Below are 14332 nucleotides of genomic sequence, written 5' to 3'. Positions count from 1 at the left end.
AAACTAAACAAAGCAGTTGGGGGGTGGGGGTGTGGAATTGTGAATGCTCTTTTGTTGTAGTTGATTGGCTCCAACAGAAAAAATTTGGTGATATAGGTGACATGATAGATCTCTTGACTGAAACAAACGTAAGATGAACTTTCCTCTGAAGATGAACCTATGACCAAAGATCGTCAATAGTAGAAAAGGAGCCTAAATGTCCTGATGAGCCAGGGCTGCTTGTTTGGAGATGGATCTAGAAGATTCACATTTATTCCTCAGTATGTGCATCATCTTGAGAAACTGGGGCCGCTGAAACCAGCCAACTTGCCTGAGACTTGCTGAACAATCAAAAAAACAGTAGTAAAAAACCCAATATCTTTAAATCTTGAATTTTTAAGCTCTATATTCAGTATTTATTAGTAAAAATATCAGTTAGAAAGTTTTTAATTAAAATAGTAATTTAAACCAACAATTGTTACCATTGTCTATATGACTACGGGCATTACCTGAACCTGTCTGGACATTACATTAGTTGCTGAACCATAATGTTTAATGGGGAAGGGATTCCACTGACTGACTAGAGTAAGAATGGCCTTAACAAATACTGTTCTAAGACCTTATCTGAAATTGTCATGCAGTTTATTTTAACATTAATTATCTGTATAAATACAGTTTAGTAAATGGTGTATGTATAAAAGTAGAGTTTTACTGATTATGAGTTAAGATTCGAAGTACCTGTATTTATGACCATTCCACTATTATATATTGCATCATTTACAGTAAAAATGGAAAGGAACCATCTAACCCTGAGACATCAAACTACTTTAACTAAAAGTAAATAAAACCACAGTTATATATGATTTAATTCTTTCAGGCTCTCAAAAGCTCCATCCAACTGTAGCACTATGCCATCACTGAAACAAGATACCTAGAGGCGTAAGTCATGACGTGCTCCTCTGCGAAGACCTCTTCTCCGTATTTCTTGCAGTGGGAGGGCACAAGGTCATGAGCTTGCTCCCTTTCGCTGTGTTATTCTTAGTATCAGATTCATTTCCATGGGGGTGATTTTACTTCTCATCACTTTTTAACAAGGGATGTATACTTTTATAGTGTAACAAGATCCAGGCCTTGCTTAGCAAAGAGAAGTAAGTTCTGAAGAGGGAAGAATGAAGGAGGTATCTCAGGCTTGTATCTGCATCATGGGATATGGGAACCGTGCTCAGCCCTTGTGCTGTGAGGGATGACCTCCAGGCTTTCTGACCCCATGACAGGGTGAGACCTGAGCACACATCCCCTGCATCTGCACACCTTGATTGCTGCAGGGGCTGGCCAAGAGGGAGCTGCCAAGTGCCCTGCTGGGTACCTGACCTGAACCATCACGGATCCCTATGGCACATCAGGGTCATCTGCCCTGAAGGCTGAACAGCTGTTTCCCTCCCATTTCTGTGATCCCTTCTAGCAAGGAGTTTAAGTATGTGAATGCCTCCTGTCTATTCTGAAAAGCATATAAACATCAAATAGCTGTGGATTGCTGAACTGGTTTTCTCAATAAAGATCCTCCACCCCTTTGTCAGCTGGGACAATGTAGCATTCCCTCAAAGGGAAGGAAGATATTGTCTCATGCAGTGGGGAGGAACTAAGGAATGTTATCTGGTTCATAGTGGAAAATTTATAACATGATTTTGATTGGTTTGATTATAAATTGTCAAAAGATTCAATTAAATGGCTTGGGTGTCTTTGTTTTCTTGATATAAACCATTTGTTTGCTTGTTTTTTAGTGGAAACACATGTTAAATAATCACCTGTTTCTGTAGACAAAAAACTTATCAACACTTCATTATTTTGGGGAAAAGTTGAGAAAAAAATCAAGCATGGTATTTAATAAAAATATAGTATTTAACAATATTCTTTTAGAGAAAAACAAAACCAGACAATACTGTTCACCTCTGCTGAGATGTGATTCTTGGTGAGAAGATGAAGTTCTTTTTTTATAAGCATATTTATACTGATAATATTTGAACATGGCTCACTTCATAAAAGCAAACATTGACATCAATCAGTAAAACACAGTCTCTCTCACTGAAACCCACGTCAGGAAAATGATAATCTACCGTAGGATAGTTTTGCAGGCAGTATATAATGTAAGGAATATCATTGTTGTTCCAATAACTCTTTATAAAAGTGTTTGAAGGACAGTTCCTTCTGTCAGTAGTTACTCCGTCCCCCTTCACTATCAGGTAAATGTGTCAGGTTCAGAAATACAAAAAATGGCATATGTACGTAATTATTCACCTTCAAGTTGCAACAGGAGTGGTACACAGCAGCTGGTTTACACTCTTTTGTGGTGGAAATTGATGGAAAGTACATTTAATGTGGAAAATTGGATCGATTTGCCGTTTTAAATATCTGGACTGATTTGTTTAATCTTTGCAGTAATTATACGAAATAAATGACAAGCTGATATAAAAAATAATGCTTAAGGCAGGACCAAATGAACAATGAAAAGCTAATTCAAGGAGAAAAAAATTGTTTAGAAAACATAACTGTTTTTTTACTTCAGAACTATTTTGCTATCTATTCTTTCCTCCAGTATAATCTGGGTATTGAATTCTGCTCTGCTTCTGTTGCTTTCACAATTGTTTTTTAATGCAAAGCCTATGAAGGCACACACTTATCTTGCAGGGGATTAAGAAAAAATATAACAAAAGGCAAAAAGCAACAATTTGTGTAGCCATTTCATTTTGCTCAATAGAGCAAAATGGAGTTACTCAAAAATCCTATATAATTTGTGGTGTGTATCACAAGAATAGTATGTGTCACCATAACTACATAATGGGTAATGCTCTGGTATTGTGGTGTTGTAACTGTCAGCTTTTACATAACCCGCAGTTTGTTCATTGTCTTGATCCAAGTCATGAATTATTGGTGCTAAAAAATTAACAAATTAATTTTTGGATATTAGCAAAACACATACCAAAATTGCTTTTTTCTTTTCTTCTCTCTTTTTTAAATTTTTTTTTTAACTGAGGAAATGGCGTAGCAGGAAACAATCTAATACTTATGCAGAACAGCATCTATTTTTAGTAAAGCAGTTTTCACTTGATATAATTTGGGCATTCTGAATAGAATATGTGAACCATTGCAAATTTAACTCCTCTGGGTTAGGAAGTAAAGCCCATAGTGTATGTGACTGAGGTGATTCTCTAACTTTAGCATATGATCTTGATTTTGATCTGTTCTTGCAAGGTCACAAATTAGAAGACACTCCTGTGTAAGCAAACGCACACAATATTCAAGTATGTATCCTATACAGCAAGAATACACATAGACAAACCGAGTGACCCAAATTACTGCAAATTCATGTAATTTGTTCTCATTACGACAGATTGGCCCCAAATATCTGTGCATGGGCATCCCACTGAAGTATAGATATTTTCATTTTGCATAGCTTGAGACTTCTATGCATTCCACATGTTTCTTCCATCCCCGAATACAGTGTAAAAGAAGTGATTTGTATTTGTCCATTGTGGGTTCAGCCTATTAACTCTTATCTATTTACTTGCCTATATATGTAGATTTTTCATACGAAGCCTGTGAAAGTAGTATCTAAGCAACAGCCTGAACATTTCAGCTTTGTCCTGAGGACTCTATTCAGCATTTAGAATGGAGTATAAGTGTAGGCAAGTTGTAATGGCTACAGGGAGTTTAACCACTATATTATCTTACCTTGGTTTGTTCAAAGCATCTGTAAGCAATGTGTTACTTAAATGGTTACTATTTCCTGCTTGAAACAGCACTCTGACAGTTGTTACCACTAATGAAACTATCTCAGAGGTGCTAACCTAGAGAAATGCTAGGAGAAAGATGATACTAGAAGCAAAATCAAATAGGAAAAAAAAAAAAAATCAATGCTCTACTCTCTTATAGTCTCTGCATCTGGTTGCAGGCAAATGCAGGATTTAGCAGGATTTACTTTTCAGATATTCACAACAGGCTAGTAAGTTTTGAGAGCTTATGATGTTATTTGGATCTCATTTTATTTATGTATAGATTTCAAGGACCTGCTGTGTTTTTTCACCTATGCCAGTGTGTTTATCAGAAGGCATCTCTAAGAATTCCTGTTAATTCATGCCCCTTCCCCACCAATACCCAAGACAGTGTGGTCCTCAGTATCGTGGAGGATTTGGTTCTCCCTGCTAGAAGGGTTATGTACAAAAGAGGAGCTCTTCTGGCTGGCCATATATTGTGAGAAAGATATGTGGCAGACCCATCCTGAATTTTTACCAGTTGTGATTAACAATACAGGGAAAGTTTTTGAAAGATGTCATGAAAATAACTACTGACACATGAGACTGAGTTTTCTGTTGTTGTATTCAGCTGCCACTGGTTTTGAAGTGAAGAAAAAACCCACGGTCTCAATCAGGCAAGCAGCAAAGCAATTCTCTATATGTAGATCTCATCTATGAAAAAACATACCGATTGTATTGCAACTTTGATAGTGCTTCCACAATTTTTGCTGCAAAATGTACAGCCATCAGATGTGAAATATTTTCAGTTTAGAATATCATATAAAAATCCTGGCCTTAGAGCAAAGCAAAGCTGAAGTTTAACAATATTGAAAGTAAGGGCATGAACTTAGAGGCTTAAAGCAAGAATTTCTTCTGTAAACAGTGGGCTCTTCTGTTGGAAATGACAGAGTAGTAGAAATACTTGCTTTTCTATTAAATAACTCATTGCATGGTGCCACCAGATAAAGATAAGATGCCATCGTAATATTGTCATGAAAAAGAAATGGAGCATTTATCTATAAGAGGAATCTAAAAGACTTAGTTTGATATGCCTGCCTGTAATAACAAGCAACTAGAATTGATGTCCTGGAAATTTTCACCTGACAAAATCCCAGTCGCTACACACCTCTGGGACATTGGCGATTCTTTGGACTCTCTGTTTTAGCCCTTACAATACAAACTCTGTTTCTACATATTCTGAGAAGTGTTTTGTAGTTTTGTGGTGACAGAGCAGTAGAGATGTACACACATGCTTCTGAACTGAATGATTGTAACAGTTTTTTGCAAAATTTTCTGAGAGAAAAAGAAAGTTCGTTATGAATGACCAAAATGTTCATGGCGACAATGTCACCCTTGTATGTGGGAGTACAAAAAACATATTACAGCAAAGCAGAGAGAACTTAAGGATAGCTAAGAGGAATAAGGCTTGGAAAATTACTCTTGAATATCTTGGCAAAGGTCCACATTTTTACTGTGCCTAATAACGGCTTTGATTATGCTGACAAACTTCGATTATAGCTATACTCCCCTTTAATAATTAACACTTCTATGGAAGAGGTCTGATTCAGAATTATTGCCCATCCTTGACTGTCCTGTACTTTTATTGCCAGATTAATAATGAAAACTTTGTTATCATTTCAGATATCCAAAGGTAAGCAAGTTACTTGTAATTCTCATTTAATTTGAAATACAGATTGTTATTGGTTTTGTCCTTTTGCAGTCTTGGAGTCCCTGTTATTATTTTCTATCTCTTTGAACAGGAAAAAAAAAATCACTTAAAAGAGATATGTTAAAACTGATGATACGAGATAGCCAAAGACTTGTGTTATGAGTAAATCACTGCATGGATGCATAATGAAGGTTGATGCAAAACAACAACAGGAAAGTAGTAGTGAGGGGTTGCCCAAAAATCTAGGAAAACACTGCTAAAAAGGAAAAAAGGAAAAAAGAAGTTATTCAGGAAAAAAAAGTGTGGCACAAATTTAATTTGTACAGGGCAGGAAAATACCAAGGAATGGAAAAAACAAAAATAAAAGGATGACAAGCTTTTCTTATCTCCTGGTCTTTCTGGCAACAGTGTGCCAAAATAACACTATTTTAGGATTTTTTTTTAAATTATTTCACCTTCTTTTCCCAAAAAAATTTCATTTTAAGAATTTCTTCTTTTTAAATTTTTTTGCTATTTTCCCTGCTAATTTTCTGTTTGCTTCTTAACATCTTATTTATTCTCCTGTGCTTTTACCATATTTCTTTCCTTCTTTTCTATTTCATTATTTCCTCCTTTGTCTCTCTTCTCACTCTCTTTCCCTTACTCCACTTTTTTTTTTTTTTGGCTGGCCTCCATAGAAAATACTGCAGTATATATATTTTTTTCATACTATTCTTGCCAGTAAAACACTATCCTTGACGAAGAGAAAAAATAAGCTGCTGCTCTGGAGGTGGCTAGAAAACTGGCATAATACCAGTGAACATAATCCAAGCCTGGCACAGGACAGACTAGACGACCTAAAAACTTTTCCTTATATCGAACATCAAGGTTTTTGTGGAAGTAGTAAGGGAAAGGGACTGACTCCAAAACACTAAAATCTGTCATGATGTTTTAATTGTGAAGGGCTTAAGGGGCTCCAGAGATACTCTGTCCTAAAACGCAAATTGCACTCTCAGTGTTTATTTTGCATTTTATCTTGTTTTAAATTACAGTAAGATGCCTACTTTAACTACTTCAGCTCAACCCTTTACTTCGGTTAAGCGGATGAGAGGTTTCTGTGCCAGGGGCAGAGGCAGCCACCCTTGTGCAGGCTTTCCTCTGGAAGAGAGCAGTGTAAGTCCTGGCTCAGCTCCGTAGTGCAGTGCACATGGGTGAGCCCCCTGGCAGGACACTTAAGGTGGTGGCAGAGACAAAGATTAAGGGAGAGCCCAGAGAAGTTGGGGACTGTAGCATGTCCGTACAATTGCTTTCCTTCCTTGCTTGCCCATTGCCAAGATTAGCCACATGTGCCAAGCACTGAATTCAAGACTGTAGAACTGTGTAGAGGGGTCTGCGAGGTTTCTTCTTTGTGTGGATCTATGATGTGTCTAGCCTTCAAGAAAAAGTACCTATGTATGTCTGGGTATGTGTATTTAATGATTTCAATTCTTGTTTCCAGTATTTTGAAACACACACCTCTGAAAGGCTGCAGAGATATGCCATATTTAACAGAAAACAAATATCCTCTCTCATCCAAGGTCACACTGTGTCAATCTCTCGGGAGACATCACGCTCATTTATTAGTACAGGAGCCAGATAAATACATGATAGGAGCCACCATTGATATGGCACATAAAACAGTATTATGAAAGGTCAACAAACCTTCAGACACAGTAATTTGACATCTTATTCTCCCTCCTTGGTCAGCTATCCATCTATATGTAACTGAAGTATAAAACAACGATTTGATTAAGAAGTCTCATTAACAGAAATTCAAGACTAGGAACTGTGCAAAAATAAAACTAGCAGCACTTGCAAAAGTGAAGCATTCATCCCAGATTTGGAGCTAGTTTGCATTGCCATTTCTAACACACAGGACCGAGCCTTTTATTTTCATATCTTGCTGTATGTCTTTGCCAGCCTGCTTATATTCCCCAAATAGCTTCTGCTTCACCACATTTCCATCTGTACAGAAAGGGCATGGACATAAACACTGATAAACAGTGAATGAAATCTTCCCTACCTCCCAGCTAAAGCAGGATACTGGCAGGCCGTATTTTTCTTTTCAGAAAGTATTATGCTAGGGATTGAGTCTTTTATTGTGATTTAAGAGGGATTTTTACCAGGAAGCTGGCGGCATCAAGTGTTTTTTGCTAGATGCTGCGCTGCTCTGTGATATATAGGTGTGTGCCTTTTGGCTGCTGTTAACAACCTCCCTGAAAGCTAACAAAGTACCGTTAACTGTGTCTTCACCATTTAATCTCTGCAGTAGGTTAAAGTAGATTTTGTCCTGCTTTTTTGGTCTGAGTTTTCCTCTGATGAAGAACAAGATGGAAGATTGTCATATATGTGCCTGCATAAAGGAGGGACCAGTTGCACCAGGAAGATATCATCTGGCTGTGAGTACAAAACAGATTTCACAGGGATGTTATTTCCCATGTTAAATAAGCAAGAAACACTTAGAAGGTTAGGGTGTGTTGGTATCCTGGCTTCTTTTTGCCTATGCCATTACTGTACTGGTAACAACTGGTAGAAATTTATCTGACCCTGTTGAACAATTAACACAGCTACCCCCCATCCATCTACAGAAGAAATCAAACTCCTGAATTAGCAGGATTCGAGGGCAACATAGGTATAAGGTGTGGTTAGGGAATCATAACTCCAAGTAGTAACAATTTGATAGAGAGTTTTAAAAATCAGTAGAAATAGATGAGTCACTGAAAAAAGCACTTTGCATCTGTAGTTCTGCTTTCTGCGGGAGAAAATTTTCAATATGAGATCATTCCACTGAGGTAGTACAGGTGTATCACATATTCAGAATCAAGCTGTTCCAAGTGATAAAAATGAAAGAAGGATAGTCCATATTGTATGTTGAAATAAATACCATATTGTATTTAGCAAGTGTTAGTGCAAACCACAGGCACATCTACTGATGAAAAAAGGGTACATGTATGTCCTAGAAAATTATAGTTAGATTGCTTAGAACAGAAAAATGTTTTTCTATAACTAAATATCACCGTAACTAAGCTCACATAATTCTCATTAATATCCATAGGAAGCTGATGCCTAGAAAGAAGGTAATAGAACCCTTACTCACTTATAAGAAGCAGATTGGCAGCTGATTAATTAATAAAAATGATTAAACTTGCTTTTATCCTCTGATCCTACACAGCACACTTGCAAATGCATATACAGTCTGTGCCTTGCATTCTCGTAAGTCAGCATCTATTCCTGAGTCCTGAACCCTCTTGTAACATAGTCTAGTGATAGAAAACGAGGAAGAAGGGCAAATTATGTACTCCTCCATTTAAACGTTCCCCTTTCCCTTCCAGCCTGTTCATCAGAGCTGCTCGAGTCTGCAGGTGCTTCCCCACGCGTTGCGCACAGTCGTGTTCAGAGCAGCCCTCGAAGAATCCCCACGACGAGCGGTGGAGGCAGCTGCGGCAACGCACGCCAGGACGTGCTGGGGACATCTGCAAGCACGGGAAGACTGGGCAAAACTGCAGCTAATACAGTGTTTGAGAAAATTATTTTCTGCATTCTGTAATGAAGGAAGAACACACCGGGAAGCAGACTGCAAGAAAGAATTGTGTCCTTTAATGACAGATGCATGAATTTGAAACATATCTGGACTTCAACTCTGATTTTGAATGAAAATGAAATTTTAAGTGATTGGACAGGCTAAAAGGGACAGTTATGGTGAAGGTTTTAAACCGTCTGAAAGACAGATGCCAGAACCATTGCTGTTGTTTGCCATGAGCTTATGATGGAACATGAAGGAAAAGACCATAAGCACTTTAGACATATTATCTTAGTGCCGTCCATTTTCCAAAACCATAGTGACTATAAATCCCTGTACCAAAAATCAATATGTGGATCAACCTATCCTTTGGATGTGATTTGTAGTTATTGGGGGTATCCGAATCTCATTTAAACAGAGCTCTGGCATGCACACATTGCCTTAGTTTCTCTGAACTTCATGTCCTTCTGCAGCTGCACAAGAGCAGAGTGTGCAAAATACACATTGCAACATGACATGCAGTGGTTTGATGTTGTGGACAGCGGCACTTCATGAAGTCCTACAAGACTTCTGTCACATTCCAGTGAACCATCCGAAGCCAAAGAACTTTGGAGTGATCAACACGCTTCATGGGATAAAGAATGTAGAAATCTCCCCACACCCTCCATGGAATTTTGCACGCTTCACTATTTGTTGAAGTGCCAGACAAAGTAATCCCAAATTAAGAGCATTAAAATGTCTCTGTGAAGGTTTTTGGTTTCTCAGACTTCCTGTGCATGTGTCGTGAAGCAGCAGTCTGTGCTAAGAAAAGAGGAATGTCTTAATTTCTTGTTCTAGGATATCTGTCTGTCCTGTCTTGGTTCATCCTTTTGTGCAGGTCCAAAAGGAAGTGGGGAGAGTAAGGAGGAGGAAGGATTTGCCCTTCTTATAAATATTTCCTCCAATTTTTGAAGCGAAGAAGCAAGAAAAACAGCATTTTCACCTGTTGCTCCTATAGAAGGTCTCCTGACACTCCCATAGAAGAGTGGGAGGTTCCCTGAAACTTTAAGAAGAGGGGCAGATAGTAAGGGAGACAGGTGCAGAATGGGGAAAGAGGTAAGGCAGGAAACAGAGAAAATGCAGAAGGGATGTTCTTATGCATTGTATCATGCATCCTCCTGTTGGTTACCACATTTCACCATTCATTCATCACTTGCTAATTGACTATTTACTTTACTGATATAATGAGCATGCATGCAGGATCTCCTCATTAGGCAAAACATATTCAATTTATATTATTGTCTTTAAGTGCCATATTTGGACTTTAATTGGTTGGCCCATTCTCTTTCATACAGTACAATGTATGTACAATAATTAAACATTTTATTTTTTAAGTGTTTATGGCAAGCATATCCTACACTAGGAAAAATTTTAAAATATAGGAAAAAAAGGACAGAAAAAGGAAAGATAAATTGGAGTGATTTACTCAGCAAACCAGGAAGACAAATTCCACACAAAATACAGATTTAACTGCCAGATAAAAGGCCCTATGGCAAAATCCTATGATAAAATACACCTGATTGATATACAGTTCATGATTCTGTGGAGGAAAAGGGCCGACAGAGTCTGGCCGTTTCTGGTAGATAAATAAACAAACGTGGTTATTGATGCACACAAAGGAAAGGAAACCTTTTGCAGGTTTAGGAACAGGGGTCCTCCTGTTGGAACAACTAACCCATGTTTGTTGACATCTCACTAGACACTAATTACATTCGGTTTTTATTTTTTATAAAATCTTTTTCCTGCACTATCTTAAAATCTCTCAAAATGCAGGAAATTGAGCTGCAATTACAAGAATATCTAAATATAGTGAAGACTATTTTGCTTCCTAGTTTATCATAACATTTTTTTTTATAACAAGAGTAAGGAAGATGGGCTCATATGTAAGACTTTTCTATGTGATTTTCTAAATCTTCATTTAATGTGATCTGCTAAACAAGTTGGACTGAAAAGGGCTATTTTTCTGTTTAAGTGTTAAACTTCCACTTTCAAGAAGAGACTGTGGATTTGCTTTGGTGTCCTTTTTTTTTTCCAAATGGCTTTTTAAAAGGAGATCAGGCAAACTGGGTCCATTAGGATTTTGAAGTTAAATACCCCTGGAAGTACATTACTTTAATAGCTTTTTGGATTTCTGTTACTGTATAAAATATCCCCACTGCTTAGTGATATGATGTTGTTTTAAATGCCTTAGGGTTGACAGTATTCTGGACCATGCCTAAATTAATCCTGACCCCACATTTGTAGTTTTGAGAGCCAGTCTAGGTGGTTTTTGTAATTAGACCCTCCCAGGTAGCAGGAAGCTAGAGCTTTGGCTCCTTAGTTAGCAGCTGTGCTCCCAGCTGGGTGTGTTTATTATAAATGAAAAAGACTCCTCAAATTTCCATTCTCAGCATGACCATGCTTGGCTTCAGTCTTTGTTTCTGGACGTCACTGAAGATAAACATTAAAGGCAGTCTCAATGCTGCCTCATAAAGATTTGGTTGACATAATGTGCCATAATGATATATTTCTAATCAGGCTATTTAGCGCTATCAAAGGATCTTTTAAAAAATGAATCATGACTTGTCATTTGAATATAAATGTAACCTAACTCAGACAACTCTGTACTACAAGCATATGCAGTGTAGCAACTGAATATGAAATGAAATGAAATATTCGCCTAAAGCATGCAGGTGATAACAAAACAATGGGGCATTGTTGACCCATGGTAAGAGTATTTCATTGCTCATTTCAAGAAAAAATGATTTGTATTTCAATCTCATTATAAAAACTGGAAAATATGCTCTATGGCATTATTCACAATAGTGCACAGCATTTTATTGTCTAACTTACACCAAATTTGGAAGGTTTAAGTGAGATTGAAGGAGTACATAAGCCCAGTACTGGTTCTTAACATGGGAGGATTTCATCATTAATAGCTAGAGATCAGATATAAACTTCTATAAAAGCAAGACATGGAAAAACAGCATTTAAAATTAGTTTTCCCTAAAGTCATTAGAGTACATTTTTGTAGAGCTGGAGGTTTTTGTTTCAGGTGATATTTTTGTGTGTTCAAAAAATGATTCCTTTCCACTCTGCCTTCTATTTAATTCTCTAACAGGCAATCTTTCCCTCTGCACCTCCTAGCACTTTCACTGCTTTTTTGCATGATTCATTGAGCTTTTTGTCTCACATATTTCATCCAAGTGTAACAAATCCCCTCAAGCCAGCACTGGTCTAGAAAAAGCTGAGGATGGGAAAGCAAGTTATTTCATATCAGGGTTAAAGTCTTTAGATTATTGTTCTGCATTATAACTACTATGTATTTGTCTACTTAGATTTTTTTTTTTTAATACAGAGTTCTAGTTGAGACACACTCTAGATTTCTTGGCAAAATCGTACCAGGATAAATGAGAGTTTTGCAGCCGATTTCAAGGAGGCTAGGTTTTCACTCAATTTATTTGCTTTTTAAGTCTCTAGGAGATAGATCTCTGTTCTGCCATCCTATTCTGCCGCATTCTCCTTTTCTGTGTCCCCATGGTTATTCTTATAGATCAGTGGAACACAGAGGTGCCTTGTTCCAAGGTGACTTCCATGCTATTGAAAGCAATCACTTTTTCCCTAGAAATGTGCCTCCCAATGACCAGGTAGTCTCAATCAACTATTTAGGAAGTATTATTACCCATCAGTATGAAAATGTATTTGAGGCACTGCTCTATTAGGAATATATCTGGTCCACCACATAATTTATTACCTCTCCTCAATCGTAGGCTCCTCTGGCCAGTGTCCCTTCTGATCTATGTCCTGAGCCCATTATTATCACTGAACTAATAGAGGTAACACTAAGCATAACCATGAGAAAACTAAACTGAGAAGCTTTCAAGAAGACCAAAAGTATTTTGTCCATACCTCTTCCCAAATAGAAGAGTTTAAAGATGTTGATCCTTTGTTCAGGACTCCCTTAAAATGTAGTGCTACATGCTCCTAGGTAGGACACTCTCAACAACAGATATTATGCATATGAATTTGACACTATCAACAAATTTTCTTTCAATGCAGTAAAAATGCATGGATGGCAGCCAGCCTCTCTACTTCATCTGAAACCAGCCTCTGTGATTAGCTATGTAGTAGAAATCTAATTATATGTTACAGCATAATGACTAAAGGATGAATAAACTAGTTGAGACCATATTCCTTACACACGTGTGAAGTTTGGCCACACTCATTCCTTGTTTAACGTTGTTGAAAAAGGTGTGCTTTTTCTCCCAGAGATAAACACAATCCCATAAGCCAAATTCTCCTCTGATTTACATGCAATGCAGTCTCTCTGGGCTAAACAATTAGAATATGCTCCTTTATCATATTGTGTCTTAGCACAATTCTCTTTTTTTTTTTAATCTCAGAAACAAGATATATATTTCAAATTGGAAAGGTGAAGTTGTTCTTGTGTGTGCCAGCAAAACCTGTCATCAGCTTGGCAGATAGGAATTAAACTAAGAAAAAGTGTGTAAGTATTTATGTAGGTCACAGTCTGAAAAATTAGTCCACGAAATTATACTGAAAGTTCTTTCTGCTTCCTCCTCCAATTCAGTTACAAAAGGTGTTTGCAGTAATTTCTGGCACAACACTAAAATGCATGAGAATTAAAGTTAGTTTTATGTTAATGTAGGCAACTGCACCATTTAAAACAGCCTCTGGACTACTCTGAATTCTGCTACCCTTGAAGAACTGCATACCATATCAAGCAGTGAAGAATTGTCCAATAGATTCTTCTGCACAGAGTTGCCACAGTTGTTGCTACAGTACCTTTTGTTACCCAAGTGGGGCAAGCATCCCACAATAGAACTGAGGACCTTACTTCATAATTTTACATTATAAAAAGCTCTGAGATGATAAAAATAAGCCACTTAAACCTGTTGTCATGCACACAGATCTTATATTCAGCTAAGGTAGTCATTTCAAGCTTTTTTGATTAGCATCCCCTGCAAGGGAGTATGACATACTATGTGGTAAACTTCAACCTCATAGCATTAATTCTGCTTATCTTAGTCACCTTTTGGTGACCCCCAAGAGCTGAGCTGCCAGCCACAGGTCTAAGATGCATTTGCAATATACACAAAGAATAAATAAATAAAGCATAAAAAAAAAATCAGTTTGAAGATTTTAGTGTTTTGTGGGTTTTAGGAATACGATCCTTCAATTCCCAAAGTCCAGCAGGTGGAGAAATGAGCAACACCTGTAATATTTCATAATTTATAATATGAAGTGCACTTCATAAAACTGGAACTAATGTTAAGACAAAGCTTGTTAGTCAAATCCAGAATTAGTTGGCCATGT

Source organism: Opisthocomus hoazin, chromosome 5 (assembly GCF_030867145.1).
Source record: "Opisthocomus hoazin isolate bOpiHoa1 chromosome 5, bOpiHoa1.hap1, whole genome shotgun sequence".
Lineage (NCBI taxonomy): Eukaryota > Metazoa > Chordata > Aves > Opisthocomiformes > Opisthocomidae > Opisthocomus > Opisthocomus hoazin.
This window is presented reverse-complemented; position numbering follows the sequence as displayed.